We start from the raw sequence: 24367 nt of genomic DNA, 5'->3' as shown, positions 1-24367 counted from the left end.
AAGGTCAGGTGCACAGTGGCTCTGTGGCGCAATGGATAGTGCATTGGACTTCTAGACGTGGAGTATGTGAAGGCATTCAAAGGTTGTGGGTTCGAGTCCCACCAGAGTTGACTCTTGCAGTAATTTATATTGAGCTTGTTCTTTCTGAAAGAGCTCGCATTTCAAGTAGAAGTGTCATCCCTCTGCTGTGGAACGTGTTTCTCCTTATGGTGTGTACTGGATGCAACTGAGAGTCTTATAACGTGCTAAGAAGATGGCTTTGGTCGAAGCACAACCGCCAAGCCCTTGAAGCGCCCCCATCTCTTTTGTTCCGCGAGCACTGCCGATCGCCTCATGCAGACGACGAACAGGGCACAAGCAGCAACAGGTTAAGAACACACTGGCCGTCCTGACAGGAAGCAATAAACACAGCTTAGGTACTGAGGCACAGAGGTGTGAGTGGCTGCTGAGCCAGTTTGAACCACACCTTGGGCAGAGAGGGAGGGGGCAGGAAACAAAGAAGTGATAGGGCCCATAACACCTGAGGTCTGCATACTCCCAGTTCTCAAACGACACAAGCCTCCTCCTGATAAGCAGCGGAAAACCCCCTGGGTGGGGGGGGGAGTGGCTAACGGAAGGGCTAAGAAGATCGAAGCCTGAATAGAGGGGCACTCTCTCTTTCCGCAAAGCCCTCGACCCAGGACAGGCAGCGCAAGGGAAACCGCAGGCTGCGAGACCACACAGGAGAGGAACCATGGGTCCAGGAACTGCAGATCACGCGAGCCATTGGCAGTGGAATGGAGGTACTGTGCAGAGACTTTGATTAGCTCTAGGCAAGGACCATAGAAACTGGCCCGGCGAACCGCTATTGAAATGAGGGGAATGTGTGGTGCAGCCTGCAGGAGGACCCACATAGCCCAAAGAGAGATTTGGGAAATTGGATGTGTGGCATCCCTCTTCTATGTGCAGCTGCTCTTCTTTGTAGCGTCAAAGACATTCTAACGCCCTCTCTTTGTTACCTAAAAGGACTGCTGACCCGTGGGAATCCATTGTGGCCCTTGGAAGTATCTTTTGGGGCTGCAGATGCTGGTTTTGTGTGTCTTGGGGTAATAGTGAATGTTGATGTACTTAGAACATAAAAGGGGAACTCGTGTGATATTGTTTTGTTCTAGTCAGTGAGTGCATTGGTGATTCTGGGAGATGAACAGGAACTGTGGAAAAGTTGAGGGAGACCAGCATCCCCTTTGTGTTTGCTAGGAAGCGCAGTCGTACACGAGGCAGGAGTAGACCACGTCCGAGCGATCACCTTGCTCTGACACCATTAAGGCTGCAAGTATTTCACGGTAGAGACATCTTTACTATTTTACTCATCACGTTAAAGGAAGGACGCGATGGCTTTCGTGGGACGGGGTTAGGAGGAGCAAAGATCTTGGTTCCACTGGGGATCGAACCCAGGACCTTCTGCGTGTAAAGCAGACGTGATAACCACTACACTATGGAACCTCAGGACAGTGTCTGCTTCCAGAAGGAATAGGATCCGCACGGGAACCCCTCTTGTGACAGTGTACAATACGATCGGTATTCCAGCTGATCCTCCTCCCTATCACCGTCTGTTGTTTCTGATTTTCCTGCTTCAGATCTGGTCACTGTCCTCCGTGCCGTGGATACAGGAATGTGTAGAATTCCGAAGTAACTGGTGATGTCACAGAACGGTAGGGTTAAAGGTTCGGGTGAAAGGTCAGGTGCACAGTGGCTCTGTGGCGCAATGGATAGCGCATTGGACTTCTAGACGTGGAGTATGTGAAGGCATTCAAAGGTTGTGGGTTCGAGTCCCACCAGAGTTGACTCTTGCAGTAATTTATATTGAGCTTGTTCTTTCTGAAAGAGCTCGCATTTCAAGTAGAAGTGTCATCCCTCTGCTGTGGAACGTGTTTCTCCTTATGGTGTGTACTGGATGCAACTGAGAGTCTTATAACGTGCTAAGAAGATGGCTTTGGTCGAAGCACAACCGCCAAGCCCTTGAAGCGCCCCCTTCTCTTTTGTTCCGCGAGCACTGCCGATCACCTCATGCAGACGACGAACAGGGCACAAGCAGCAACAGGTTAAGAACACACTGGCCGTCCTGACAGGAAGCAATAAACACAGCTTAGGTACTGAGGCACAGAGGTGTGAGTGGCTGCTGAGCCAGTTTGAACCACACCTTGGGCAGAGAGGGAGGGGGCAGGAAACAAAGAAGTGATAGGGCCCATAACACCTGAGGTCTGCATACTCCCAGTTCTCAAACGACACAAGCCTCCTCCTGATAAGCAGCGGAAAACCCCCTGGGTGGGGGGGGGAGTGGCTAACGGAAGGGCTAAGAAGATCGAAGCCTGAATAGAGGGGCACTCTCTCTTTCCGCAAAGCCCTCGACCCAGGACAGGCAGCGCAAGGGAAACCGCAGGCTGCGAGACCACACAGGAGAGGAACCATGGGTCCAGGAACTGCAGATCACGCGAGCCATTGGCAGTGGAATGGAGGTACTGTGCAGAGACTTTGATTAGCTCTAGGCAAGGACCATAGAAACTGGCCCGGCGAACCGCTATTGAAATGAGGGGAATGTGTGGTGCAGCCTGCAGGAGGACTCCCCACATAGCCCAAAGAGAGATTTGGGAAATTGGATGTGTGGCATCCCTCTTCTATGTGCAGCTGCTCTTCTTTGTAGCGTCAAAGACTTTCTAACGCCCTCTCTTTGTTACCTAAAAGGACTGCTGACCCGTGGGAATCCATTGTGGCCCTTGGAAGTATCTTTTGGGGCTGCAGATGCTGGTTTTGTGTGTCTTGGGGTAATAGTGAATGTTGATGTACTTAGAACATAAAAGGGGAACTCGTGTGATATTGTTTTGTTCTAGTCAGTGAGTGCATTGGTGATTCTGGGAGATGAACAGGAACTGTGGAAAAGTTGAGGGAGACCAGCATCCCCTTTGTGTTTGCTAGGAAGCGCAGTCGTACACGAGGCAGGAGTAGACCACGTCCGAGCGATCACCTTGCTCTGACACCATTAAGGCTGCAAGAATTTCACGGTAGAGACATCTTTACTATTTTACTCATCACGTTAAAGGAAGGACGCGATGGCTTTCGTGGGACGGGGTTAGGAGGAGCAAAGATCTTGGTTCCACTGGGGATCGAACCCAGGACTTTCTGCGTGTAAAGCAGACGTGATAACCACTACACTATGGAACCTCAGGACAGAGTCTGCCTCCAGAAGGAATAGGATCCGCACGGGAACCCCTCTTGTGACAGTGTACAATACGATAGGTATTCCAGCTGATCCTCCTCCCTATCACCGTCTGTTGTTTCTGATTTTCCTGCTTCAGATCTGGTCACTGTCCTCCGTGCCGTGGATACAGGAATGTGTCGAATTCCGAAGTAACTGGTGATGTCACAGAACGGTAGGGTTAAAGGTTCGGGTGAAAGGTCAGGTGCGCAGTGGCTCTGTGGCGCAATGGATAGCGCATTGGACTTCTAGACGTGGAGTATGTGAAGGCATTCAAAGGTTGTGGGTTCGAGTCCCACCAGAGTCGACTCTTGCAGTAATTTATATTGTGCTTGTTCTTTCTGAAAGAGCTCGCATTTCAAGTAGAAGTGTCATCCCTCTGCTGTGGAACGTGTTTCTCCTTATGGTGTGTACTGGATGCAACTGAGAGTCTTCTAACGTGCTAAGAAGATGGCTTTGGTCGAAGCACAACCGCCAAGCCCTAGAAGCGCCCCCTTCTCTTTTGTTCCGCGAGCACTGCCGATCGCCTCATGCAGACGACGAACAGGGCACAATCAGCAACAGGTTAAGAACACACTGGCCGTCCTGACAGGAAGCAATAAACACAGCTTAGGTACTGAGGCACAGAGGTGTGAGTGGCTGCTGAGCCAGTTTGAACCACACCTTGGGCAGAGAGGGAGGGGGCAGGAAACAAAGAAGTGATAGGGCCCATAACACCTGAGGTCTGCATACTCCCAGTTCTCAAACGACCCAAGCCTCCTCCTGATAAGCAGCGGAAAACCCCCTGGGTGGGGGGGGGGAGTGGCTAACGGAAGGGCTAAGAAGATCGAAGCCTGAATAGAGGGGCACTCTCTCTTTCCGCAAAGCCCTCGACCCAGGACAGGCAGCGCAAGGGAAACCGCAGGCTGCGAGACCACACAGGAGAGGAACCATGGGTCCAGGAACTGCAGATCACGCGAGCCATTGGCAGTGGAATGGAGGTACTGTGCAGAGACTTTGAATAGCTCTAGGCAAGGACCATAGAAACTGGCCCGGCGAACCGCTATTGAAATGAGGGGAATGTGTGGTGCAGCCTGCAGGAGGACTCCCCACATAGCCCAAAGAGAGATTTGGGATATTGGATGTGTGGCATACCTCTTCTATGTGCAGCTGCTATTCTTTGTAGCGTCAAAGACTTTCTAACGCCCTCTCTTTGTTACATAAAAGGACTGCTGACCCGTGGGAATCCATTGTGGCCCTTGGAAGTATCTTTTGGGACTGCAGATGCTGGTTTTGTGTTTCTTGGGGTAATAGTGAATGTTGATGTACTTAGAACATAAAAGGGGAACTCGTGTGATATTGTTTTGCTCTAGTCAGTGAGTGCATTGGTGATTCTGGGAGATGAACAGGAACTGTGGAAAAGTTGAGGGAGACCAGCATCCCCTTTGTGTTTGCTAGGAAGCGCAGTCGTACACGAGGCAGGAGTAGACCACGTCCGAGCGATCACCTTGCTCTGACACCATTAAGGCTGCAAGTATTTCACGGTAGAGACATCTTTACTATTTTACTCATCACGTTAAAGGAAGGACGCGATGGCTTTCGTGGGACGGGGTTAGGAGGAGCAAAGATCTTGGTTCCACTGGGGATCGAACCCAGGACCTTCTGCGTGTAAAGCAGACGTGATAACCACTACACTATGGAACCTCAGGACAGAGTCTGCCTCCAGAAGGAATAGGATCCGCACGGGAACCCCTCTTGTGACAGTGTACAATACGATCGGTATTCCAGCTGATCCTCCTCCCTATCACCGTCTGTTGTTTCTGATTTTCCTGCTTCAGATCTGGTCACTGTCCTCCGTGCCGTGGATACAGGAATGTGTAGAATTCCGAAGTAACTGGTGATGTCACAGAACGGTAGGGTTAAAGGTTCGGGTGAAAGGTCAGGTGTGCAGTGGCTCTGTGGCGCAATGGATAGCGCATTGGACTTCTAGACGTGGAGTATGTGAAGGCATTCAAAGGTTGTGGGTTCGAGTCCCACCAGAGTTGACTCTTGCAGTAATTTATATTGTGCTTGTTCTTTCTGAAAGAGCTCGCATTTCAAGTAGAAGTGTCATCCCTCTGCTGTGGAACGTGTTTCTCCTTATGGTGTGTACTGGATGCAACTGAAAGTCTTCTAACGTGCTAAGAAGATGGCTTTGGTCGAAGCACAACCGCCAAGCCCTAAAAGCGCCCCCTTCTCTTTTGTTCCGCGAGCACTGCCGATCGCCTCATGCAGACGACGAACAGGGCACAATCAGCAACAGGTTAAGAACACACTGGCCGTCCTGACAGGAAGCAATTAACACAGCTGGTACTGAGGCACAGAGGTGTGAGTGGCTGCTGAGCCAGTTTGAACCACACCTTGGGCAGAGAGGGAGGGGGCAGGAAACAAAGAAGTGATAGGGCCCATAACACCTGAGGTCTGCATACTCCCAGTTCTCAAACGACCCAAGCCTCCTCCTGATAAGCAGCGGAAAACCCCCTGGGTGGGGGGGGGAGTGGCTAACGGAAGGGCTAAGAAGATCGAAGCCTGAATAGAGGGGCACTCTCTCTTTCCGCAAAGCCCTCGACCCAGGACAGGCAGCGCAAGGGAAACCGCAGGCTGCGAGACCACACAGGAGAGGAACCATGGGTCCAGGAACTGCAGATCACGCGAGCCATTGGCAGTGGAATGGAGGTACTGTGCAGAGACTTTGATTAGCTCTAGGCAAGGACCATAGAAACTGGCCCGGCGAACCGCTATTGAAATGAGGGGAATGTGTGGTGCAGCCTGCAGGAGGACTCCCCACATAGCCCAAAGAGAGATTTGGGAAATTGGATGTGTGGCATCCCTCTTCTATGTGCAGCTGCTCTTCTTTGTAGCGTCAAAGACTTTCTAACGCCCTCTCTTTGTTACCTAAAAGGACTGCTGACCCGTGGGAATCCATTGTGGCCCTTGGAAGTATCTTTTGGGGCTGCAGATGCTGGTTTTGTGTGTCTTGGGGTAATAGTGAATGTTGATGTACTTAGAACATAAAAGGGGAACTCGTGTGATATTGTTTTGTTCTAGTCAGTGAGTGCATTGGTGATTCTGGGAGATGAACAGGAACTGTGGAAAAGTTGAGGAAGACCAGCATCCCCTTTGTGTTTGCTAGGAAGCGCAGTCGTACACGAGGCAGGAGTAGACCACGTCCGAGCGATCACCTTGCTCTGACACCATTAAGGCTGCAAGTATTTCATGGTAGAGACATCTTTACTATTTTACTCATCACGTTAAAGGAAGGACGCGATGGCTTTCGTGGGACGGGGTTAGGAGGAGCAAAGATCTTGGTTCCACTGGGGATCGAACCCAGGACCTTCTGCGTGTAAAGCAGACGTGATAACCACTACACTATGGAACCTCAGGACAGAGTCTGCTTCCAGAAGGAATAGGATCCGCACGGGAACCCCTCTTGTGACAGTGTACAATACGATCGGTATTCCAGCTGATCCTCCTCCCTATCACCGTCTGTTGTTTCTGATTTTCCTGCTTCAGATCTGGTCACTGTCCTCCGTGCCGTGGATACAGGAATGTGTAGAATTCCGAAGTAACTGGTGATGTCACAGAACGGTAGGGTTAAAGGTTCGGGTGAAAGGTCAGGTGCACAGTGGCTCTGTGGCGCAATGGATAGTGCATTGGACTTCTAGACGTGGAGTATGTGAAGGCATTCAAAGGTTGTGGGTTCGAGTCCCACCAGAGTTGACTCTTGCAGTAATTTATATTGAGCTTGTTCTTTCTGAAAGAGCTCGCATTTCAAGTAGAAGTGTCATCCCTCTGCTGTGGAACGTGTTTCTCCTTATGGTGTGTACTGGATGCAACTGAGAGTCTTATAACGTGCTAAGAAGATGGCTTTGGTCGAAGCACAACCGCCAAGCCCTTGAAGCGCCCCCTTCTCTTTTGTTCCGCGAGCACTGCCGATCGCCTCATGCAGACGACGAACAGGGCACAAGCAGCAACAGGTTAAGAACACACTGGCCGTCCTGACAGGAAGCAATAAACACAGCTTAGGTACTGAGGCACAGAGGTGTGAGTGGCTGCTGAGCCAGTTTGAACCACACCTTGGGCAGAGAGGGAGGGGGCAGGAAACAAAGAAGTGATAGGGCCCATAACACCTGAGGTCTGCATACTCCCAGTTCTCAAACGACACAAGCCTCCTCCTGATAAGCAGCGGAAAACCCCCTGGGTGGGGGGGGGAGTGGCTAACGGAAGGGCTAAGAAGATCGAAGCCTGAATAGAGGGGCACTCTCTCTTTCCGCAAAGCCCTCGACCCAGGACAGGCAGCGCAAGGGAAACCGCAGGCTGCGAGACCACACAGGAGAGGAACCATGGGTCCAGGAACTGCAGATCACGCGAGCCATTGGCAGTGGAATGGAGGTACTGTGCAGAGACTTTGATTAGCTCTAGGCAAGGACCATAGAAACTGGCCCGGCGAACCGCTATTGAAATGAGGGGAATGTGTGGTGCAGCCTGCAGGAGGACCCACATAGCCCAAAGAGAGATTTGGGAAATTGGATGTGTGGCATCCCTCTTCTATGTGCAGCTGCTCTTCTTTGTAGCGTCAAAGACATTCTAACGCCCTCTCTTTGTTACCTAAAAGGACTGCTGACCCGTGGGAATCCATTGTGGCCCTTGGAAGTATCTTTTGGGGCTGCAGATGCTGGTTTTGTGTGTCTTGGGGTAATAGTGAATGTTGATGTACTTAGAACATAAAAGGGGAACTCGTGTGATATTGTTTTGTTCTAGTCAGTGAGTGCATTGGTGATTCTGGGAGATGAACAGGAACTGTGGAAAAGTTGAGGGAGACCAGCATCCCCTTTGTGTTTGCTAGGAAGCGCAGTCGTACACGAGGCAGGAGTAGACCACGTCCGAGCGATCACCTTGCTCTGACACCATTAAGGCTGCAAGTATTTCACGGTAGAGACATCTTTACTATTTTACTCATCACGTTAAAGGAAGGACGCGATGGCTTTCGTGGGACGGGGTTAGGAGGAGCAAAGATCTTGGTTCCACTGGGGATCGAACCCAGGACCTTCTGCGTGTAAAGCAGACGTGATAACCACTACACTATGGAACCTCAGGACAGTGTCTGCTTCCAGAAGGAATAGGATCCGCACGGGAACCCCTCTTGTGACAGTGTACAATACGATCGGTATTCCAGCTGATCCTCCTCCCTATCACCGTCTGTTGTTTCTGATTTTCCTGCTTCAGATCTGGTCACTGTCCTCCGTGCCGTGGATACAGGAATGTGTAGAATTCCGAAGTAACTGGTGATGTCACAGAACGGTAGGGTTAAAGGTTCGGGTGAAAGGTCAGGTGCACAGTGGCTCTGTGGCGCAATGGATAGCGCATTGGACTTCTAGACGTGGAGTATGTGAAGGCATTCAAAGGTTGTGGGTTCGAGTCCCACCAGAGTTGACTCTTGCAGTAATTTATATTGAGCTTGTTCTTTCTGAAAGAGCTCGCATTTCAAGTAGAAGTGTCATCCCTCTGCTGTGGAACGTGTTTCTCCTTATGGTGTGTACTGGATGCAACTGAGAGTCTTATAACGTGCTAAGAAGATGGCTTTGGTCGAAGCACAACCGCCAAGCCCTTGAAGCGCCCCCTTCTCTTTTGTTCCGCGAGCACTGCCGATCGCCTCATGCAGACGACGAACAGGGCACAAGCAGCAACAGGTTAAGAACACACTGGCCGTCCTGACAGGAAGCAATAAACACAGCTTAGGTACTGAGGCACAGAGGTGTGAGTGGCTGCTGAGCCAGTTTGAACCACACCTTGGGCAGAGAGGGAGGGGGCAGGAAACAAAGAAGTGATAGGGCCCATAACACCTGAGGTCTGCATACTCCCAGTTCTCAAACGACACAAGCCTCCTCCTGATAAGCAGCGGAAAACCCCCTGGGTGGGGGGGGGAGTGGCTAACGGAAGGGCTAAGAAGATCGAAGCCTGAATAGAGGGGCACTCTCTCTTTCCGCAAAGCCCTCGACCCAGGACAGGCAGCGCAAGGGAAACCGCAGGCTGCGAGACCACACAGGAGAGGAACCATGGGTCCAGGAACTGCAGATCACGCGAGCCATTGGCAGTGGAATGGAGGTACTGTGCAGAGACTTTGATTAGCTCTAGGCAAGGACCATAGAAACTGGCCCGGCGAACCGCTATTGAAATGAGGGGAATGTGTGGTGCAGCCTGCAGGAGGACTCCCCACATAGCCCAAAGAGAGATTTGGGAAATTGGATGTGTGGCATCCCTCTTCTATGTGCAGCTGCTCTTCTTTGTAGCGTCAAAGACTTTCTAACGCCCTCTCTTTGTTACCTAAAAGGACTGCTGACCCGTGGGAATCCATTGTGGCCCTTGGAAGTATCTTTTGGGGCTGCAGATGCTGGTTTTGTGTGTCTTGGGGTAATAGTGAATGTTGATGTACTTAGAACATAAAAGGGGAACTCGTGTGATATTGTTTTGTTCTAGTCAGTGAGTGCATTGGTGATTCTGGGAGATGAACAGGAACTGTGGAAAAGTTGAGGGAGACCAGCATCCCCTTTGTGTTTGCTAGGAAGCGCAGTCGTACACGAGGCAGGAGTAGACCACGTCCGAGCGATCACCTTGCTCTGACACCATTAAGGCTGCAAGAATTTCACGGTAGAGACATCTTTACTATTTTACTCATCACGTTAAAGGAAGGACGCGATGGCTTTCGTGGGACGGGGTTAGGAGGAGCAAAGATCTTGGTTCCACTGGGGATCGAACCCAGGACCTTCTGCGTGTAAAGCAGACGTGATAACCACTACACTATGGAACCTCAGGACAGAGTCTGCCTCCAGAAGGAATAGGATCCGCACGGGAACCCCTCTTGTGACAGTGTACAATACGATAGGTATTCCAGCTGATCCTCCTCCCTATCACCGTCTGTTGTTTCTGATTTTCCTGCTTCAGATCTGGTCACTGTCCTCCGTGCCGTGGATACAGGAATGTGTCGAATTCCGAAGTAACTGGTGATGTCACAGAACGGTAGGGTTAAAGGTTCGGGTGAAAGGTCAGGTGCGCAGTGGCTCTGTGGCGCAATGGATAGCGCATTGGACTTCTAGACGTGGAGTATGTGAAGGCATTCAAAGGTTGTGGGTTCGAGTCCCACCAGAGTCGACTCTTGCAGTAATTTATATTGTGCTTGTTCTTTCTGAAAGAGCTCGCATTTCAAGTAGAAGTGTCATCCCTCTGCTGTGGAACGTGTTTCTCCTTATGGTGTGTACTGGATGCAACTGAGAGTCTTCTAACGTGCTAAGAAGATGGCTTTGGTCGAAGCACAACCGCCAAGCCCTAGAAGCGCCCCCTTCTCTTTTGTTCCGCGAGCACTGCCGATCGCCTCATGCAGACGACGAACAGGGCACAATCAGCAACAGGTTAAGAACACACTGGCCGTCCTGACAGGAAGCAATAAACACAGCTTAGGTACTGAGGCACAGAGGTGTGAGTGGCTGCTGAGCCAGTTTGAACCACACCTTGGGCAGAGAGGGAGGGGGCAGGAAACAAAGAAGTGATAGGGCCCATAACACCTGAGGTCTGCATACTCCCAGTTCTCAAACGACCCAAGCCTCCTCCTGATAAGCAGCGGAAAACCCCCTGGGTGGGGGGGGGGAGTGGCTAACGGAAGGGCTAAGAAGATCGAAGCCTGAATAGAGGGGCACTCTCTCTTTCCGCAAAGCCCTCGACCCAGGACAGGCAGCGCAAGGGAAACCGCAGGCTGCGAGACCACACAGGAGAGGAACCATGGGTCCAGGAACTGCAGATCACGCGAGCCATTGGCAGTGGAATGGAGGTACTGTGCAGAGACTTTGAATAGCTCTAGGCAAGGACCATAGAAACTGGCCCGGCGAACCGCTATTGAAATGAGGGGAATGTGTGGTGCAGCCTGCAGGAGGACTCCCCACATAGCCCAAAGAGAGATTTGGGATATTGGATGTGTGGCATACCTCTTCTATGTGCAGCTGCTATTCTTTGTAGCGTCAAAGACTTTCTAACGCCCTCTCTTTGTTACATAAAAGGACTGCTGACCCGTGGGAATCCATTGTGGCCCTTGGAAGTATCTTTTGGGACTGCAGATGCTGGTTTTGTGTTTCTTGGGGTAATAGTGAATGTTGATGTACTTAGAACATAAAAGGGGAACTCGTGTGATATTGTTTTGCTCTAGTCAGTGAGTGCATTGGTGATTCTGGGAGATGAACAGGAACTGTGGAAAAGTTGAGGGAGACCAGCATCCCCTTTGTGTTTGCTAGGAAGCGCAGTCGTACACGAGGCAGGAGTAGACCACGTCCGAGCGATCACCTTGCTCTGACACCATTAAGGCTGCAAGTATTTCACGGTAGAGACATCTTTACTATTTTACTCATCACGTTAAAGGAAGGACGCGATGGCTTTCGTGGGACGGGGTTAGGAGGAGCAAAGATCTTGGTTCCACTGGGGATCGAACCCAGGACCTTCTGCGTGTAAAGCAGACGTGATAACCACTACACTATGGAACCTCAGGACAGAGTCTGCCTCCAGAAGGAATAGGATCCGCACGGGAACCCCTCTTGTGACAGTGTACAATACGATCGGTATTCCAGCTGATCCTCCTCCCTATCACCGTCTGTTGTTTCTGATTTTCCTGCTTCAGATCTGGTCACTGTCCTCCGTGCCGTGGATACAGGAATGTGTAGAATTCCGAAGTAACTGGTGATGTCACAGAACGGTAGGGTTAAAGGTTCGGGTGAAAGGTCAGGTGCACAGTGGCTCTGTGGCGCAATGGATAGCGCATTGGACTTCTAGACGTGGAGTATGTGAAGGCATTCAAAGGTTGTGGGTTCGAGTCCCACCAGAGTTGACTCTTGCAGTAATTTATATTGAGCTTGTTCTTTCTGAAAGAGCTCGCATTTCAAGTAGAAGTGTCATCCCTCTGCTGTGGAACGTGTTTCTCCTTATGGTGTGTACTGGATGCAACTGAGAGTCTTATAACGTGCTAAGAAGATGGCTTTGGTCGAAGCACAACCGCCAAGCCCTTGAAGCGCCCCCTTCTCTTTTGTTCCGCGAGCACTGCCGATCGCCTCATGCAGACGACGAACAGGGCACAAGCAGCAACAGGTTAAGAACACACTGGCCGTCCTGACAGGAAGCAATAAACACAGCTTAGGTACTGAGGCACAGAGGTGTGAGTGGCTGCTGAGCCAGTTTGAACCACACCTTGGGCAGAGAGGGAGGGGGCAGGAAACAAAGAAGTGATAGGGCCCATAACACCTGAGGTCTGCATACTCCCAGTTCTCAAACGACACAAGCCTCCTCCTGATAAGCAGCGGAAAACCCCCTGGGTGGGGGGGGGAGTGGCTAACGGAAGGGCTAAGAAGATCGAAGCCTGAATAGAGGGACACTCTCTCTTTCCGCAAAGCCCTCGACCCAGGACAGGCAGCGCAAGGGAAACCGCAGGCTGCGAGACCACACAGGAGAGGAACCATGGGTCCAGGAACTGCAGATCACGCGAGCCATTGGCAGTGGAATGGAGGTACTGTGCAGAGACTTTGATTAGCTCTAGGCAAGGACCATAGAAACTGGCCCGGCGAACCGCTATTGAAATGAGGGGAATGTGTGGTGCAGCCTGCAGGAGGACTCCCCACATAGCCCAAAGAGAGATTTGGGAAATTGGATGTGTGGCATCCCTCTTCTATGTGCAGCTGCTCTTCTTTGTAGCGTCAAAGACTTTCTAACGCCCTCTCTTTGTTACCTAAAAGGACTGCTGACCCGTGGGAATCCATTGTGGCCCTTGGAAGTATCTTTTGGGGCTGCAGATGCTGGTTTTGTGTGTCTTGGGGTAATAGTGAATGTTGATGTACTTAGAACATAAAAGGGGAACTCGTGTGATATTGTTTTGTTCTAGTCAGTGAGTGCATTGGTGATTCTGGGAGATGAACAGGAACTGTGGAAAAGTTGAGGGAGACCAGCATCCCCTTTGTGTTTGCTAGGAAGCGCAGTCGTACACGAGGCAGGAGTAGACCACGTCCGAGCGATCACCTTGCTCTGACACCATTAAGGCTGCAAGAATTTCACGGTAGAGACATCTTTACTATTTTACTCATCACGTTAAAGGAAGGACGCGATGGCTTTCGTGGGACGGGGTTAGGAGGAGCAAAGATCTTGGTTCCACTGGGGATCGAACCCAGGACTTTCTGCGTGTAAAGTAGACGTGATAACCACTACACTATGGAACCTCAGGACAGAGTCTGCCTCCAGAAGGAATAGGATCCGCACGGGAACCCCTCTTGTGACAGTGTACAATACGATCGGTATTCCAGCTGATCCTCCTCCCTATCACCGTCTGTTGTTTCTGATTTTCCTGCTTCAGATCTGGTCACTGTCCTCCGTGCCGTGGATACAGGAATGTGTCGAATTCCGAAGTAACTGGTGATGTCACAGAACGGTAGGGTTAAAGGTTCGGGTGAAAGGTCAGGTGCGCAGTGGCTCTGTGGCGCAATGGATAGCGCATTGGACTTCTAGACGTGGAGTATGTGAAGGCATTCAAAGGTTGTGGGTTCGAGTCCCACCAGAGTCGACTCTTGCAGTAATTTATATTGTGCTTGTTCTTTCTGAAAGAGCTCGCATTTCAAGTAGAAGTGTCATCCCTCTGCTGTGGAACGTGTTTCTCCTTATGGTGTGTACTGGATGCAACTGAGAGTCTTCTAACGTGCTAAGAAGATGGCTTTGGTCGAAGCACAACCGCCAAGCCCTAGAAGCGCCCCCTTCTCTTTTGTTCCGCGAGCACTGCCGATCGCCTCATGCAGACGACGAACAGGGCACAATCAGCAACAGGTTAAGAACACACTGGCCGTCCTGACAGGAAGCAATAAACACAGCTTAGGTACTGAGGCACAGAGGTGTGAGTGGCTGCTGAGCCAGTTTGAACCACACCTTGGGCAGAGAGGGAGGGGGCAGGAAACAAAGAAGTGATAGGGCCCATAACACCTGAGGTCTGCATACTCCCAGTTCTCAAACGACCCAAGCCTCCTCCTGATAAGCAGCGGAAAACCCCCTGGGTGGGGGGGGGGAGTGGCTAACGGAAGGGCTAAGAAGATCGAAGCCTGAATAGAGGGGCACTCTCTCTTTCCGCAAAGCCCTCGACCCAGGACAGGCAGCGCAAGGGAAACCGCAGGCTGCGAGACCACACAGGAGAGGAACCATGGGTCCAGGAACTGCAGATCACGCGAGCCATTGGCAGTGGAATGGAGGTACTGTGCAGAGACTTTGAATAGCTCTAGGCAAGGACCATAGAAACTGGCCCGGCGAACCGCTATTGAAATGAGGGGAATGTGTGGTGCAGCCTGCAGGAGGACTCCCCACATAGCCCAAAGAGAGATTTGGGATATTGGATGTGTGGCATACCTCTTCTATGTGCAGCTGCTATTCTTTGTAGCGTCAAAGACTTTCTAACGCCCTCTCTTTGTTACATAAAAGGACTGCTGACCCGTGGGAATCCATTGTGGCCCTTGGAAGTATCTTTTGGGACTGCAGATGCTGGTTTTGTGTTTCTTGGGGTAATAGTGAATGTTGATGTACTTAGAACATAAAAGGGGAACTCGTGTGATATTGTTTTGCTCTAGTCAGTGAGTGCATTGGTGATTCTGGGAGATGAACAGGAACTGTGGAAAAGTTGAGGGAGACCAGCATCCCCTTTGTGTTTGCTAGGAAGCGCAGTCGTACACGAGGCAGGAGTAGACCACGTCCGAGCGATCACCTTGCTCTGACACCATTAAGGCTGCAAGTATTTCACGGTAGAGACATCTTTACTATTTTACTCATCACGTTAAAGGAAGGACGCGATGGCTTTCGTGGGACGGGGTTAGGAGGAGCAAAGATCTTGTTTCCACTGGGGATCGAACCCAGGACCTTCTGCGTGTAAAGCAGACGTGATAACCACTACACTATGGAACCTCAGGACAGAGTCTGCCTCCAGAAGGAATAGGATCCGCACGGGAACCCCTCTTGTGACAGTGTACAATACGATCGGTATTCTTCTGATCCTCCTCCCTATCACCGTCTGTTGTTTCTGATTTTCCTGCTTCAGATCTGGTCACTGTCCTCCGTGCCGTGGATACAGGAATGTGTCGAATTCCGAAGTAACTGGTGATGTCACAGAACGGTAGGGTTAAAGGTTCGGGTGAAAGGTCAGGTGCGCAGTGGCTCTGTGGCGCAATGGATAGCGCATTGGACTTCTAGACGTGGAGTATGTGAAGGCATTCAAAGGTTGTGGGTTTGAGTCCCACCAGAGTCGACTCTTGCAGTAATTTATATTGAGCTTGTTCTTTCTGAAAGAGCTCGCATTTCAAGTAGAAGTGTCATCCCTCTGCTGTGGAACGTGTTTCTCCTTATGGTGTGTACTGGATGCAACTGAAAGTCTTCTAAGGTGCTCAGAAGATGGCTTTGGTCGAAGCACAACCGCCAAGCCCTAGAAGTGCCCCCTTCTCTTTTCTTCCGCGAGCACTGCCGATCGCCTCATGCAGACGACGAACAGGGCACAATCAGCAACAGGTTAAGAACACACTGGCCATCCTGACAGGAAGCAATAAACACAGCTTAGGTACTGAGGCACAGAGGTGTGAGTGGCTGCTGAGCCAGTTTGAACCACACCTTGGGCAGAGAGGGAGGGGGCAGGAAACAAAGAAGTGATAGGGCCCATAACACCTGAGGTCTGCATACTCCCAGTTCTCAAACGACCCAAGCCTCCTCCTGATAAGCAGCGGAAAACCCCCTTGTGGGGTGGGGGGAGTGGCTAACGGAAGGGCTAAGAAGATCGAAGCCTGAATAGAGGGGCACTCTCTCTTTCCGCAAAGCCCTCGACCCAGGACAGGCAGCGCAAGGGAAACCGCAGGCTGCGAGACCACACAGGAGAGGAACCATGGGTCCAGGAACTGCAGATCACGCGAGCCATTGGCAGTGGAATGGAGGTACTGTGCAGAGACTTTGATTAGCTCTAGGCAAGGACCATAGAAACTGGCCCGGCGAACCGCTATTGAAATGAGGGGAATGTGTGGTGCAGCCTGCAGGAGGACTCCCCACATAGCCCAAAGAGAGATTTGGGAAATTGGATGTGTGGCATCCCTCTTCTATGTGCAGCTGCTCTTCTTTGTAGCGTCAAAGACTTTCTAACGCCCTCTCTTTGTTACCTAAAAGGACTGCTGACCCGTGGGAATCCATTGTGGCCCTTGTAAGTATCTTTTGGGGCTGCAGATGCTGGTTTTGAGTGTCTTGGGGTAATAGTGAATGTTGATGTACTTAGAACATAAAAGGGGAACTCGTGTGATATTGTTTTGTTCTAGTCAGTGAGTGCATTGGTGATTCTGGGAGATGAACAGGAACTGTGGAAAAGTTGAGGGAGACCAGCATCCCCTTTGTGTTTGCTAGGAAGCGCAGTCGTACACGAGGCAGGAGTAGACCACGTCCGAGCGATCACCTTGCTCTGACACCATTAAGGCTGCAAGTATTTCACGGTAGAGACATCTTTACTATTTTACTCATCACGTTAAAGGAAGGACGCGATGGCTTTCGTGGGACGGGGTTAGGAGGAGAAAAGATCTTGGTTCCACTGGGGATCGAACCCAGGACCTTCTGCGTGTAAAGCAGACGTGATAACCACTACACTATGGAACCTCAGGACAGAGTCTGCCTCCAGAAGGAATAGGATCCGCACGGGAACCCCTCTTGTGACAGTGTACAATACGATCGGTATTCCAGCTGATCCTCCTCCCTATCACCGTCTGTTGCTTCTGATTTTCCTGCTTCAGATCTGGTCACTGTCCTCCGTGCCGTGGATACAGGAATGTGTCGAATTCCGAAGTAACTGGTGATGTCACAGAACAGTAGGGTTAAAGGTTCGGGTGAAAGGTCAGGTGCGCAGTGGCTCTGTGGCGCAATGGATAGCGCATTGGACTTCTAGACGTGGAGTATGTGAAGGCATTCAAAGGTTGTGGGTTCGAGTCCCACCAGAGTCGACTCTTGCACTAATTTATATTGTGCTTGTTCTTTCTGAAAGAGCTCGCATTTCAAGTAGAAGTGTCATCCCTCTGCTGTGGAACGTGTTTCTCCTTATGGTGTGTACTGGATGCAACTGAGAGTCTTCTAACGTGCTAAGAAGATGGCTTTGGTCGAAGCACAACCGCCAAGCCCTTGAAGCGCCCCCTTCTCTTTTGTTCCGCGAGCACTGCCGATCGCCTCATGCAGACGACGAACAGGGCACAAGCAGCAACAGGTTAAGAACACACTGGCCGTCCTGACAGGAAGCAATAAACACAGCTTAGGTACTGAGGCACAGAGGTGTGAGTGGCTGCTGAGCCAGTTTGAACCACACCTTGGGCAGAGAGGGAGGGGGCAGGAAACAAAGAAGTGATAGGGCCCATAACACCTGAGGTCTGCATACTCCCAGTTCTCAAACGACCCAAGCCTCCTCCTGATAAGCAGCGGAAAACCCCCTGGGTGGGGGGGGGGAGTGGCTAACGGAAGGGCTAAGAAGATCGAAGCCTGAATAGAGGGGCACTCTCTCTTTCCGCAAAGCCCTCGACCCAGGACAGGCAGCGCAAGGGAAACCGCAGGCTGCGAGACCACACAGGAGAGGAACCATGGGTCCAGGAACTGCAGATCACGCGAGCCATTGGCAGTGGAATGGAGGTACTGTGCAGAGACTTTGAATAGCTCTAGGCAAGGACCATAGAAACTGGCCCGGCGAACCGCTATTGAAATGAGGGGAATGTGTGGTGCAGCCTGCAGGAGGACTCCCCACATAGCCCAAAGAGAGATTTGGGATATTGGATGTGTGGCATACCTCTTCTATGTGCAGCTGCTATTCTTTGTAGCGTCAAAGACTTTCTAACGCCCTCTCTTTGTTACATAAAAGGACTGCTGACCCGTGGGAATCCATTGTGGCCCTTGGAAGTATCTTTTGGGACTGCAGATGCTGGTTTTGTGTTTCTTGGGGTAATAGTGAATGTTGATGTACTTAGAACATAAAAGGGGAACTCGTGTGATATTGTTTTGCTCTAGTCAGTGAGTGCATTGGTGATTCTGGGAGATGAACAGGAACTGTGGAAAAGTTGAGGGAGACCAGCATCCCCTTTGTGTTTGCTAGGAAGCGCAGTCGTACACGAGGCAGGAGTAGACCACGTCCGAGCGATCACCTTGCTCTGACACCATTAAGGCTGCAAGTATTTCACGGTAGAGACATCTTTACTATTTTACTCATCACGTTAAAGGAAGGACGCGATGGCTTTCGTGGGACGGGGTTAGGAGGAGCAAAGATCTTGGTTCCACTGGGGATCGAACCCAGGACCTTCTGCGTGTAAAGCAGACGTGATAACCACTACACTATGGAACCTCAGGACAGAGTCTGCCTCCAGAAGGAATAGGATCCGCACGGGAACCCCTCTTGTGACAGTGTACAATACGATCGGTATTCTTCTGATCCTCCTCCCTATCACCGTCTGTTGTTTCTGATTTTCCTGCTTCAGATCTGGTCACTGTCCTCCGTGCCGTGGATACAGGAATGTGTCGAATTCCGAAGTAACTGGTGATGTCACAGAACGGTAGGGTTAAAGGTTCGGGTGAAAGGTCAGGTGCGCAGTGGCTCTGTGGCGCAATGGATAGCGCATTGGACTTCTAGACGTGGAGTATGTGAAGGCATTCAAAGGTTGTGGGTTTGAGTCCCACCAGAGTCGACTCTTGCAGTAATTTATATTGTGCTTGTTCTTTCTGAAAGAGCTCGCATTTCAAGTAGAAGTGTCATCCCTCTGCTGTGGAACGTGTTTCTCCTTATGGTGTGTACTGGATGCAACTGAAAGTCTTCTAAGGTGCTCAGAAGATGGCTTTGGTCGAAGCACAACCGCCAAGCCCTAGAAGTGCCCCCTTCTCTTTTGTTCCGCGAGCACTGCCGATCGCCTCATGCAGACGACGAACAGGGCACAATCAGCAACAGGTTAAGAACACACTGGCCATCCTGACAGGAAGCAATAAACACAGCTTAGGTACTGAGGCACAGAGGTGTGAGTGGCTGCTGAGCCAGTTTGAACCACACCTTGGGCAGAGAGGGAGGGGGCAGGAAACAAAGAAGTGATAGGGCCCATAACACCTGAGGTCTGCATACTCCCAGTTCTCAAACGACCCAAGCCTCCTCCTGATAAGCAGCGGAAAACCCCCTTGTGGGGTGGGGGGAGTGGCTAACGGAAGGGCTAAGAAGATCGAAGCCTGAATAGAGGGGCACTCTCTCTTTCCGCAAAGCCCTCGACCCAGGACAGGCAGCGCAAGGGAAACCGCAGGCTGCGAGACCACACAGGAGAGGAACCATGGGTCCAGGAACTGCAGATCACGCGAGCCATTGGCAGTGGAATGGAGGTACTGTGCAGAGACTTTGATTAGCTCTAGGCAAGGACCATAGAAACTGGCCCGGCGAACCGCTATTGAAATGAGGGGAATGTGTGGTGCAGCCTGCAGGAGGACTCCCCACATAGCCCAAAGAGAGATTTGGGAAATTGGATGTGTGGCATCCCTCTTCTATGTGCAGCTGCTCTTCTTTGTAGCGTCAAAGACTTTCTAACGCCCTCTCTTTGTTACCTAAAAGGACTGCTGACCCGTGGGAATCCATTGTGGCCCTTGTAAGTATCTTTTGGGGCTGCAGATGCTGGTTTTGAGTGTCTTGGGGTAATAGTGAATGTTGATGTACTTAGAACATAAAAGGGGAACTCGTGTGATATTGTTTTGTTCTAGTCAGTGAGTGCATTGGTGATTCTGGGAGATGAACAGGAACTGTGGAAAAGTTGAGGGAGACCAGCATCCCCTTTGTGTTTGCTAGGAAGCGCAGTCGTACACGAGGCAGGAGTAGACCACGTCCGAGCGATCACCTTGCTCTGACACCATTAAGGCTGCAAGTATTTCACGGTAGAGACATGTTTACTATTTTACTCATCACGTTAAAGGAAGGACGCGATGGCTTTCGTGGGACGGGGTTAGGAGGAGAAAAGATCTTGGTTCCACTGGGGATCGAACCCAGGACCTTCTGCGTGTAAAGCAGACGTGATAACCACTACACTATGGAACCTCGGGACACAGTCTGCCTCCAGAAGGAATAGGATCCGCACGGGAACCCCTCTTGTGACAGTGTACAATACGATCGGTATTCCAGCTGATCCTCCTCCCTATCACCGTCTGTTGCTTCTGATTTTCCTGCTTCAGATCTGGTCACTGTCCTCCGTGCCGTGGATACAGGAATGTGTCGAATTCCGAAGTAACTGGTGATGTCACAGAACGGTAGGGTTAAAGGTTCGGGTGAAAGGTCAGGTGCGCAGTGGCTCTGTGGCGCAATGGATAGCGCATTGGACTTCTAGACGTGGAGTATGTGAAGGCATTCAAAGGTTGTGGGTTCGAGTCCCACCAGAGTCGACTCTTGCACTAATTTATATTGTGCTTGTTCTTTCTGAAAGAGCTCGCATTTCAAGTAGAAGTGTCATCCCTCTGCTGTGGAACGTGTTTCTCCTTATGGTGTGTACTGGATGCAACTGAGAGTCTTCTAACGTGCTAAGAAGATGGCTTTGGTTGAAGCACAACCGCCAAGCCCTAGAAGCGCCCCCTTCTCTTTTGTTCCGCGAGCACTGCCGATCGCCTCATGCAGACGACGAACAGGGCACAATCAGCAACAGGTTAAGAACACACTGGCCGTCCTGACAGGAAGCAATAAACACAGCTTAGGTACTGAGGCACAGAGGTGTGAGTGGCTGCTGAGCCAGTTTGAACCACACCTTGGGCAGAGAGGGAGGGGGCAGGAAACAAAGAAGTGATAGGGCCCATAACACCTGAGGTCTGCATACTCCCAGTTCTCAAACGACCCAAGCCTCCTCCTGATAAGCAGCGGAAAACCCCCTGGGTGGGGGGGGGAGTGGCTAACGGAAGGGCTAAGAAGATCGAAGCCTGAATAGAGGGGCACTCTCTCTTTCCGCAAAGCCCTCGACCCAGGACAGGCAGCGCAAGGGAAACCGCAGGCTGCGAGACCACACAGGAGAGGAACCATGGGTCCAGGAACTGCAGATCACGCGAGCCATTGGCAGTGGAATGGAGGTACTGTGCAGAGACTTTGATTAGCTCTAGGCAAGGACCATAGAAACTGGCCCGGCGAACCGCTATTGAAATGAGGGGAATGTGTGGTGCAGCCTGCAGGAGGACTCCCCACATAGCCCAAAGAGAGATTTGGGAAATTGGATGTGTGGCATCCCTCTTCTATGTGCAGCTGCTCTTCTTTGTAGCGTCAAAGACTTTCTAACGCCCTCTCTTTGTTACCTAAAAGGACTGCTGACCCGTGGGAATCCATTGTGGCCCTTGGAAGTATCTTTTGGGGCTGCAGATGCTGGTTTTGAGTGTCTTGGGGTAATAGTGAATGTTGATGTACTTAGAACATAAAAGGGGAACTCGTGTGATATTGTTTTGTTCTAGTCAGTGAGTGCATTGGTGATTCTGGGAGATGAACAGGAACTGTGGAAAAGTTGAGGGAGACCAGCATCCCCTTTGTGTTTGCTAGGAAGCGCAGTCGTACACGAGGCAGGAGTAGACCACGTCCGAGCGATCACCTTGCTCTGACACCATTAAGGCTGCAAGTATTTCACGGTAGAGACATCTTTACTATTTTACTCATCACGTTAAAGGAAGGACGCGATGGCTTTCGTGGGACGGGGTTAGGAGGAGCAAAGAACTTGGTTCCCCTGGGGATCGAACCCAGGACCTTCTGCGTGTAAAGCAGACGTGATAACCACTACACTATGGAACCTCAGGACAGAGTCTGCCTCCAGAAGGAATAGGATCCGCACGGGAACCCCTCTTGTGACAGTGTACAATACGATCGGTATTCCAGCTGATCCTCCTCCCTATCACCGTCTGTTGCTTCTGATTTTCCTGCTTCAGATCTGGTCACTGTCCTCCGTGCCGTGGATACAGGAATGTGTCGAATTCCGAAGTAACTGGTGATGTCACAGAACGGTAGGGTTAAAGGTTCGGGTGAAAGGTCAGGTGCGCAGTGGCTCTGTGGCGCAATGGATAGCGCATTGGACTTCTAGACGTGGAGTATGTGAAGGCATTCAAAGGTTGTGGGTTCGAGTCCCACCAGAGTCGACTCTTGCAGTAATTTATATTGTGCTTGTTCTTTCTGAAAGAGCTTGCATTTCAAGTAGAAGTGTCATCCCTCTGCTGTGGAACGTGTTTCTCCTTATGGTGTGTACTGGATGCAACTGAGAGTCTTCTAACGTGCTAAGAAGATGGCTTTGGTCGAAGCACAACCGCCAAGCCCTAGAAGCGCCCCCTTCTCTTTTGTTCCGCGAGCACTGCCGATCGCCTCATGCAGACGACGAACAGGGCACAATCAGCAACAGGTTAAGAACACACTGGCCGTCCTGACAGGAAGCAATAAACACAGCTTAGGTACTGAGGCACAGAGGTGTGAGTGGCTGCTGAGCCAGTTTGAACCACACCTTGGGCAGAGAGGGAGGGGGCAGGAAACAAAGAAGTGATAGGGCCCATAACACCTGAGGTCTGCATACTCCCAGTTCTCAAACGACCCAAGCCTCCTCCTGATAAGCAGCGGAAAACCCCCTGGGTGGGGGGGGGGAGTGGCTAACGGAAGGGCTAAGAAGATCGAAGCCTGAATAGAGGGGCACTCTCTCTTTCCGCAAAGCCCTCGACCCAGGACAGGCAGCGCAAGGGAAACCGCAGGCTGCGAGACCACACAGGAGAGGAACCATGGGTCCAGGAACTGCAGATCACGCGAGCCATTGGCAGTGGAATGGAGGTACTGTGCAGAGACTTTGATTAGCTCTAGGCAAGGACCATAGAAACTGGCCCGGCGAACCGCTATTGAAATGAGGGGAATGTGTGGTGCAGCCTGCAGGAGGACTCCCCACATAGCCCAAAGAGAGATTTGGGAAATTGGATGTGTGGCATCCCTCTTCTATGTGCAGCTGCTCTTCTTTGTAGCGTCAAAGACTTTCTAACGCCCTCTCTTTGTTACCTAAAAGGACTGCTGACCCGTGGGAATCCATTGTGGCCCTTGGAAGTATCTTTTGGGGCTGCAGATGCTGGTTTTGAGTGTCTTGGGGTAATAGTGAATGTTGATGTACTTAGAACATAAAAGGGGAACTCGTGTGATATTGTTTTGTTCTAGTCAGTGAGTGCATTGGTGATTCTGGGAGATGAACAGGAACTGTGGAAAAGTTGAGGGAGACCAGCATCCCCTTTGTGTTTGCTAGGAAGCGCAGTCGTACACGAGGCAGGAGTAGACCACGTCCGAGCGATCACCTTGCTCTGACACCATTAAGGCTGCAAGTATTTCACGGTAGAGACATCTTTACTATTTTACTCATCACGTTAAAGGAAGGACGCGATGGCTTTCGTGGGACGGGGTTAGGAGGAGAAAAGATCTTGGTTCCACTGGGGATCGAACCCAGGACCTTCTGCGTGTAAAGCAGACGTGATAACCACTACACTATGGAACCTCAGGACAGAGTCTGCCTCCAGAAGGAATAGGATCCGCACGGGAACCCCTCTTGTGACAGTGTACAATACGATCGGTATTCCAGCTGATCCTCCTCCCTATCACCGTCTGTTGCTTCTGATTTTCCTGCTTCAGATCTGGTCACTGTCCTCCGTGCCGTGGATACAGGAATGTGTCGAATTCCGAAGTAACTGGTGATGTCACAGAACGGTAGGGTTAAAGGTTCGGGTGAAAGGTCGGGTGCGCAGTGGCTCTGTGGCGCAATGGATAGCGCATTGGACTTCTAGACGTGGAGTATGTGAAGGCATTCAAAGGTTGTGGGTTCGAGTCCCACCAGAGTCGACTCTTGCAGTAATTTATATTGTGCTTGTTCTTTCTGAAAGAGCTCGCATTTCAAGTAGAAGTGTCATCCCTCTGCTGTGGAACGTGTTTCTCCTTATGGTGTGTACTGGATGCAACTGAGAGTCTTCTAACGTGCTAAGAAGATGGCTTTGGTCGAAGCACAACCGCCAAGCCCTAGAAGCACCCCCTTCTCTTTTGTTCCGCGAGCACTGCCGATCGCCTCATGCAGACGACGA

The 24367-nt window shown here is 51.1% G+C and overlaps 29 non-coding genes across 29 annotated transcripts; 15 read left to right on the top strand and 14 right to left on the bottom strand.

Annotated features, from left to right (window-relative positions):
* Positions 1 to 17: 17 nt before the first annotated feature.
* trnar-ucu (transfer RNA arginine (anticodon UCU)) lies at positions 18 to 110 on the top strand. Its single transcript has 2 exons — positions 18 to 54; positions 75 to 110. It is a non-coding gene; the product is annotated as a tRNA-Arg (tRNA).
* Positions 111 to 1409: 1299 nt separating this feature from the next.
* trnav-uac (transfer RNA valine (anticodon UAC)) lies at positions 1410 to 1482 on the bottom strand. The gene has a single exon. It is a non-coding gene; the product is annotated as a tRNA-Val (tRNA).
* A 248-nt stretch (positions 1483 to 1730) lies between these two features.
* trnar-ucu (transfer RNA arginine (anticodon UCU)) lies at positions 1731 to 1823 on the top strand. The gene is made up of 2 exons: positions 1731 to 1767; positions 1788 to 1823. It is a non-coding gene; the product is annotated as a tRNA-Arg (tRNA).
* A 1302-nt stretch (positions 1824 to 3125) lies between these two features.
* On the bottom strand, positions 3126 to 3198 carry trnav-uac (transfer RNA valine (anticodon UAC)). The gene has a single exon. It is a non-coding gene; the product is annotated as a tRNA-Val (tRNA).
* A 248-nt stretch (positions 3199 to 3446) lies between these two features.
* trnar-ucu (transfer RNA arginine (anticodon UCU)) lies at positions 3447 to 3539 on the top strand. The gene is made up of 2 exons: positions 3447 to 3483; positions 3504 to 3539. It is a non-coding gene; the product is annotated as a tRNA-Arg (tRNA).
* A 1303-nt stretch (positions 3540 to 4842) lies between these two features.
* On the bottom strand, positions 4843 to 4915 carry trnav-uac (transfer RNA valine (anticodon UAC)). Its single transcript has one exon. It is a non-coding gene; the product is annotated as a tRNA-Val (tRNA).
* Positions 4916 to 5163: 248 nt separating this feature from the next.
* Positions 5164 to 5256, top strand: trnar-ucu (transfer RNA arginine (anticodon UCU)). Its single transcript has 2 exons — positions 5164 to 5200; positions 5221 to 5256. It is a non-coding gene; the product is annotated as a tRNA-Arg (tRNA).
* Positions 5257 to 6556: 1300 nt separating this feature from the next.
* Positions 6557 to 6629, bottom strand: trnav-uac (transfer RNA valine (anticodon UAC)). The gene has a single exon. It is a non-coding gene; the product is annotated as a tRNA-Val (tRNA).
* A 248-nt stretch (positions 6630 to 6877) lies between these two features.
* trnar-ucu (transfer RNA arginine (anticodon UCU)) lies at positions 6878 to 6970 on the top strand. The gene is made up of 2 exons: positions 6878 to 6914; positions 6935 to 6970. It is a non-coding gene; the product is annotated as a tRNA-Arg (tRNA).
* Positions 6971 to 8269: 1299 nt separating this feature from the next.
* On the bottom strand, positions 8270 to 8342 carry trnav-uac (transfer RNA valine (anticodon UAC)). The gene has a single exon. It is a non-coding gene; the product is annotated as a tRNA-Val (tRNA).
* A 248-nt stretch (positions 8343 to 8590) lies between these two features.
* On the top strand, positions 8591 to 8683 carry trnar-ucu (transfer RNA arginine (anticodon UCU)). The gene is made up of 2 exons: positions 8591 to 8627; positions 8648 to 8683. It is a non-coding gene; the product is annotated as a tRNA-Arg (tRNA).
* A 1302-nt stretch (positions 8684 to 9985) lies between these two features.
* Positions 9986 to 10058, bottom strand: trnav-uac (transfer RNA valine (anticodon UAC)). Its single transcript has one exon. It is a non-coding gene; the product is annotated as a tRNA-Val (tRNA).
* A 248-nt stretch (positions 10059 to 10306) lies between these two features.
* Positions 10307 to 10399, top strand: trnar-ucu (transfer RNA arginine (anticodon UCU)). Its single transcript has 2 exons — positions 10307 to 10343; positions 10364 to 10399. It is a non-coding gene; the product is annotated as a tRNA-Arg (tRNA).
* A 1303-nt stretch (positions 10400 to 11702) lies between these two features.
* Positions 11703 to 11775, bottom strand: trnav-uac (transfer RNA valine (anticodon UAC)). Its single transcript has one exon. It is a non-coding gene; the product is annotated as a tRNA-Val (tRNA).
* A 248-nt stretch (positions 11776 to 12023) lies between these two features.
* trnar-ucu (transfer RNA arginine (anticodon UCU)) lies at positions 12024 to 12116 on the top strand. Its single transcript has 2 exons — positions 12024 to 12060; positions 12081 to 12116. It is a non-coding gene; the product is annotated as a tRNA-Arg (tRNA).
* A 1302-nt stretch (positions 12117 to 13418) lies between these two features.
* Positions 13419 to 13491, bottom strand: trnav-uac (transfer RNA valine (anticodon UAC)). The gene has a single exon. It is a non-coding gene; the product is annotated as a tRNA-Val (tRNA).
* A 248-nt stretch (positions 13492 to 13739) lies between these two features.
* On the top strand, positions 13740 to 13832 carry trnar-ucu (transfer RNA arginine (anticodon UCU)). The gene is made up of 2 exons: positions 13740 to 13776; positions 13797 to 13832. It is a non-coding gene; the product is annotated as a tRNA-Arg (tRNA).
* A 1303-nt stretch (positions 13833 to 15135) lies between these two features.
* trnav-uac (transfer RNA valine (anticodon UAC)) lies at positions 15136 to 15208 on the bottom strand. The gene has a single exon. It is a non-coding gene; the product is annotated as a tRNA-Val (tRNA).
* A 247-nt stretch (positions 15209 to 15455) lies between these two features.
* trnar-ucu (transfer RNA arginine (anticodon UCU)) lies at positions 15456 to 15548 on the top strand. Its single transcript has 2 exons — positions 15456 to 15492; positions 15513 to 15548. It is a non-coding gene; the product is annotated as a tRNA-Arg (tRNA).
* Positions 15549 to 16851: 1303 nt separating this feature from the next.
* On the bottom strand, positions 16852 to 16924 carry trnav-uac (transfer RNA valine (anticodon UAC)). Its single transcript has one exon. It is a non-coding gene; the product is annotated as a tRNA-Val (tRNA).
* Positions 16925 to 17172: 248 nt separating this feature from the next.
* On the top strand, positions 17173 to 17265 carry trnar-ucu (transfer RNA arginine (anticodon UCU)). The gene is made up of 2 exons: positions 17173 to 17209; positions 17230 to 17265. It is a non-coding gene; the product is annotated as a tRNA-Arg (tRNA).
* Positions 17266 to 18568: 1303 nt separating this feature from the next.
* On the bottom strand, positions 18569 to 18641 carry trnav-uac (transfer RNA valine (anticodon UAC)). The gene has a single exon. It is a non-coding gene; the product is annotated as a tRNA-Val (tRNA).
* A 247-nt stretch (positions 18642 to 18888) lies between these two features.
* On the top strand, positions 18889 to 18981 carry trnar-ucu (transfer RNA arginine (anticodon UCU)). The gene is made up of 2 exons: positions 18889 to 18925; positions 18946 to 18981. It is a non-coding gene; the product is annotated as a tRNA-Arg (tRNA).
* A 1303-nt stretch (positions 18982 to 20284) lies between these two features.
* On the bottom strand, positions 20285 to 20357 carry trnav-uac (transfer RNA valine (anticodon UAC)). The gene has a single exon. It is a non-coding gene; the product is annotated as a tRNA-Val (tRNA).
* Positions 20358 to 20605: 248 nt separating this feature from the next.
* Positions 20606 to 20698, top strand: trnar-ucu (transfer RNA arginine (anticodon UCU)). The gene is made up of 2 exons: positions 20606 to 20642; positions 20663 to 20698. It is a non-coding gene; the product is annotated as a tRNA-Arg (tRNA).
* A 1302-nt stretch (positions 20699 to 22000) lies between these two features.
* trnav-uac (transfer RNA valine (anticodon UAC)) lies at positions 22001 to 22073 on the bottom strand. The gene has a single exon. It is a non-coding gene; the product is annotated as a tRNA-Val (tRNA).
* A 248-nt stretch (positions 22074 to 22321) lies between these two features.
* Positions 22322 to 22414, top strand: trnar-ucu (transfer RNA arginine (anticodon UCU)). Its single transcript has 2 exons — positions 22322 to 22358; positions 22379 to 22414. It is a non-coding gene; the product is annotated as a tRNA-Arg (tRNA).
* Positions 22415 to 23717: 1303 nt separating this feature from the next.
* trnav-uac (transfer RNA valine (anticodon UAC)) lies at positions 23718 to 23790 on the bottom strand. The gene has a single exon. It is a non-coding gene; the product is annotated as a tRNA-Val (tRNA).
* A 248-nt stretch (positions 23791 to 24038) lies between these two features.
* trnar-ucu (transfer RNA arginine (anticodon UCU)) lies at positions 24039 to 24131 on the top strand. The gene is made up of 2 exons: positions 24039 to 24075; positions 24096 to 24131. It is a non-coding gene; the product is annotated as a tRNA-Arg (tRNA).
* The last annotated feature ends 236 nt before the right edge of the window (positions 24132 to 24367 follow it).

This window comes from Lepisosteus oculatus, chromosome 15, assembly GCF_040954835.1.
Source record: "Lepisosteus oculatus isolate fLepOcu1 chromosome 15, fLepOcu1.hap2, whole genome shotgun sequence".
In the NCBI taxonomy this organism is placed as follows: Eukaryota; Metazoa; Chordata; class Actinopteri; order Semionotiformes; family Lepisosteidae; genus Lepisosteus; species Lepisosteus oculatus.
The sequence above is the reverse complement of the archived record's forward strand: the minus strand, read 5'-3'. Positions and strand labels throughout refer to the sequence as shown.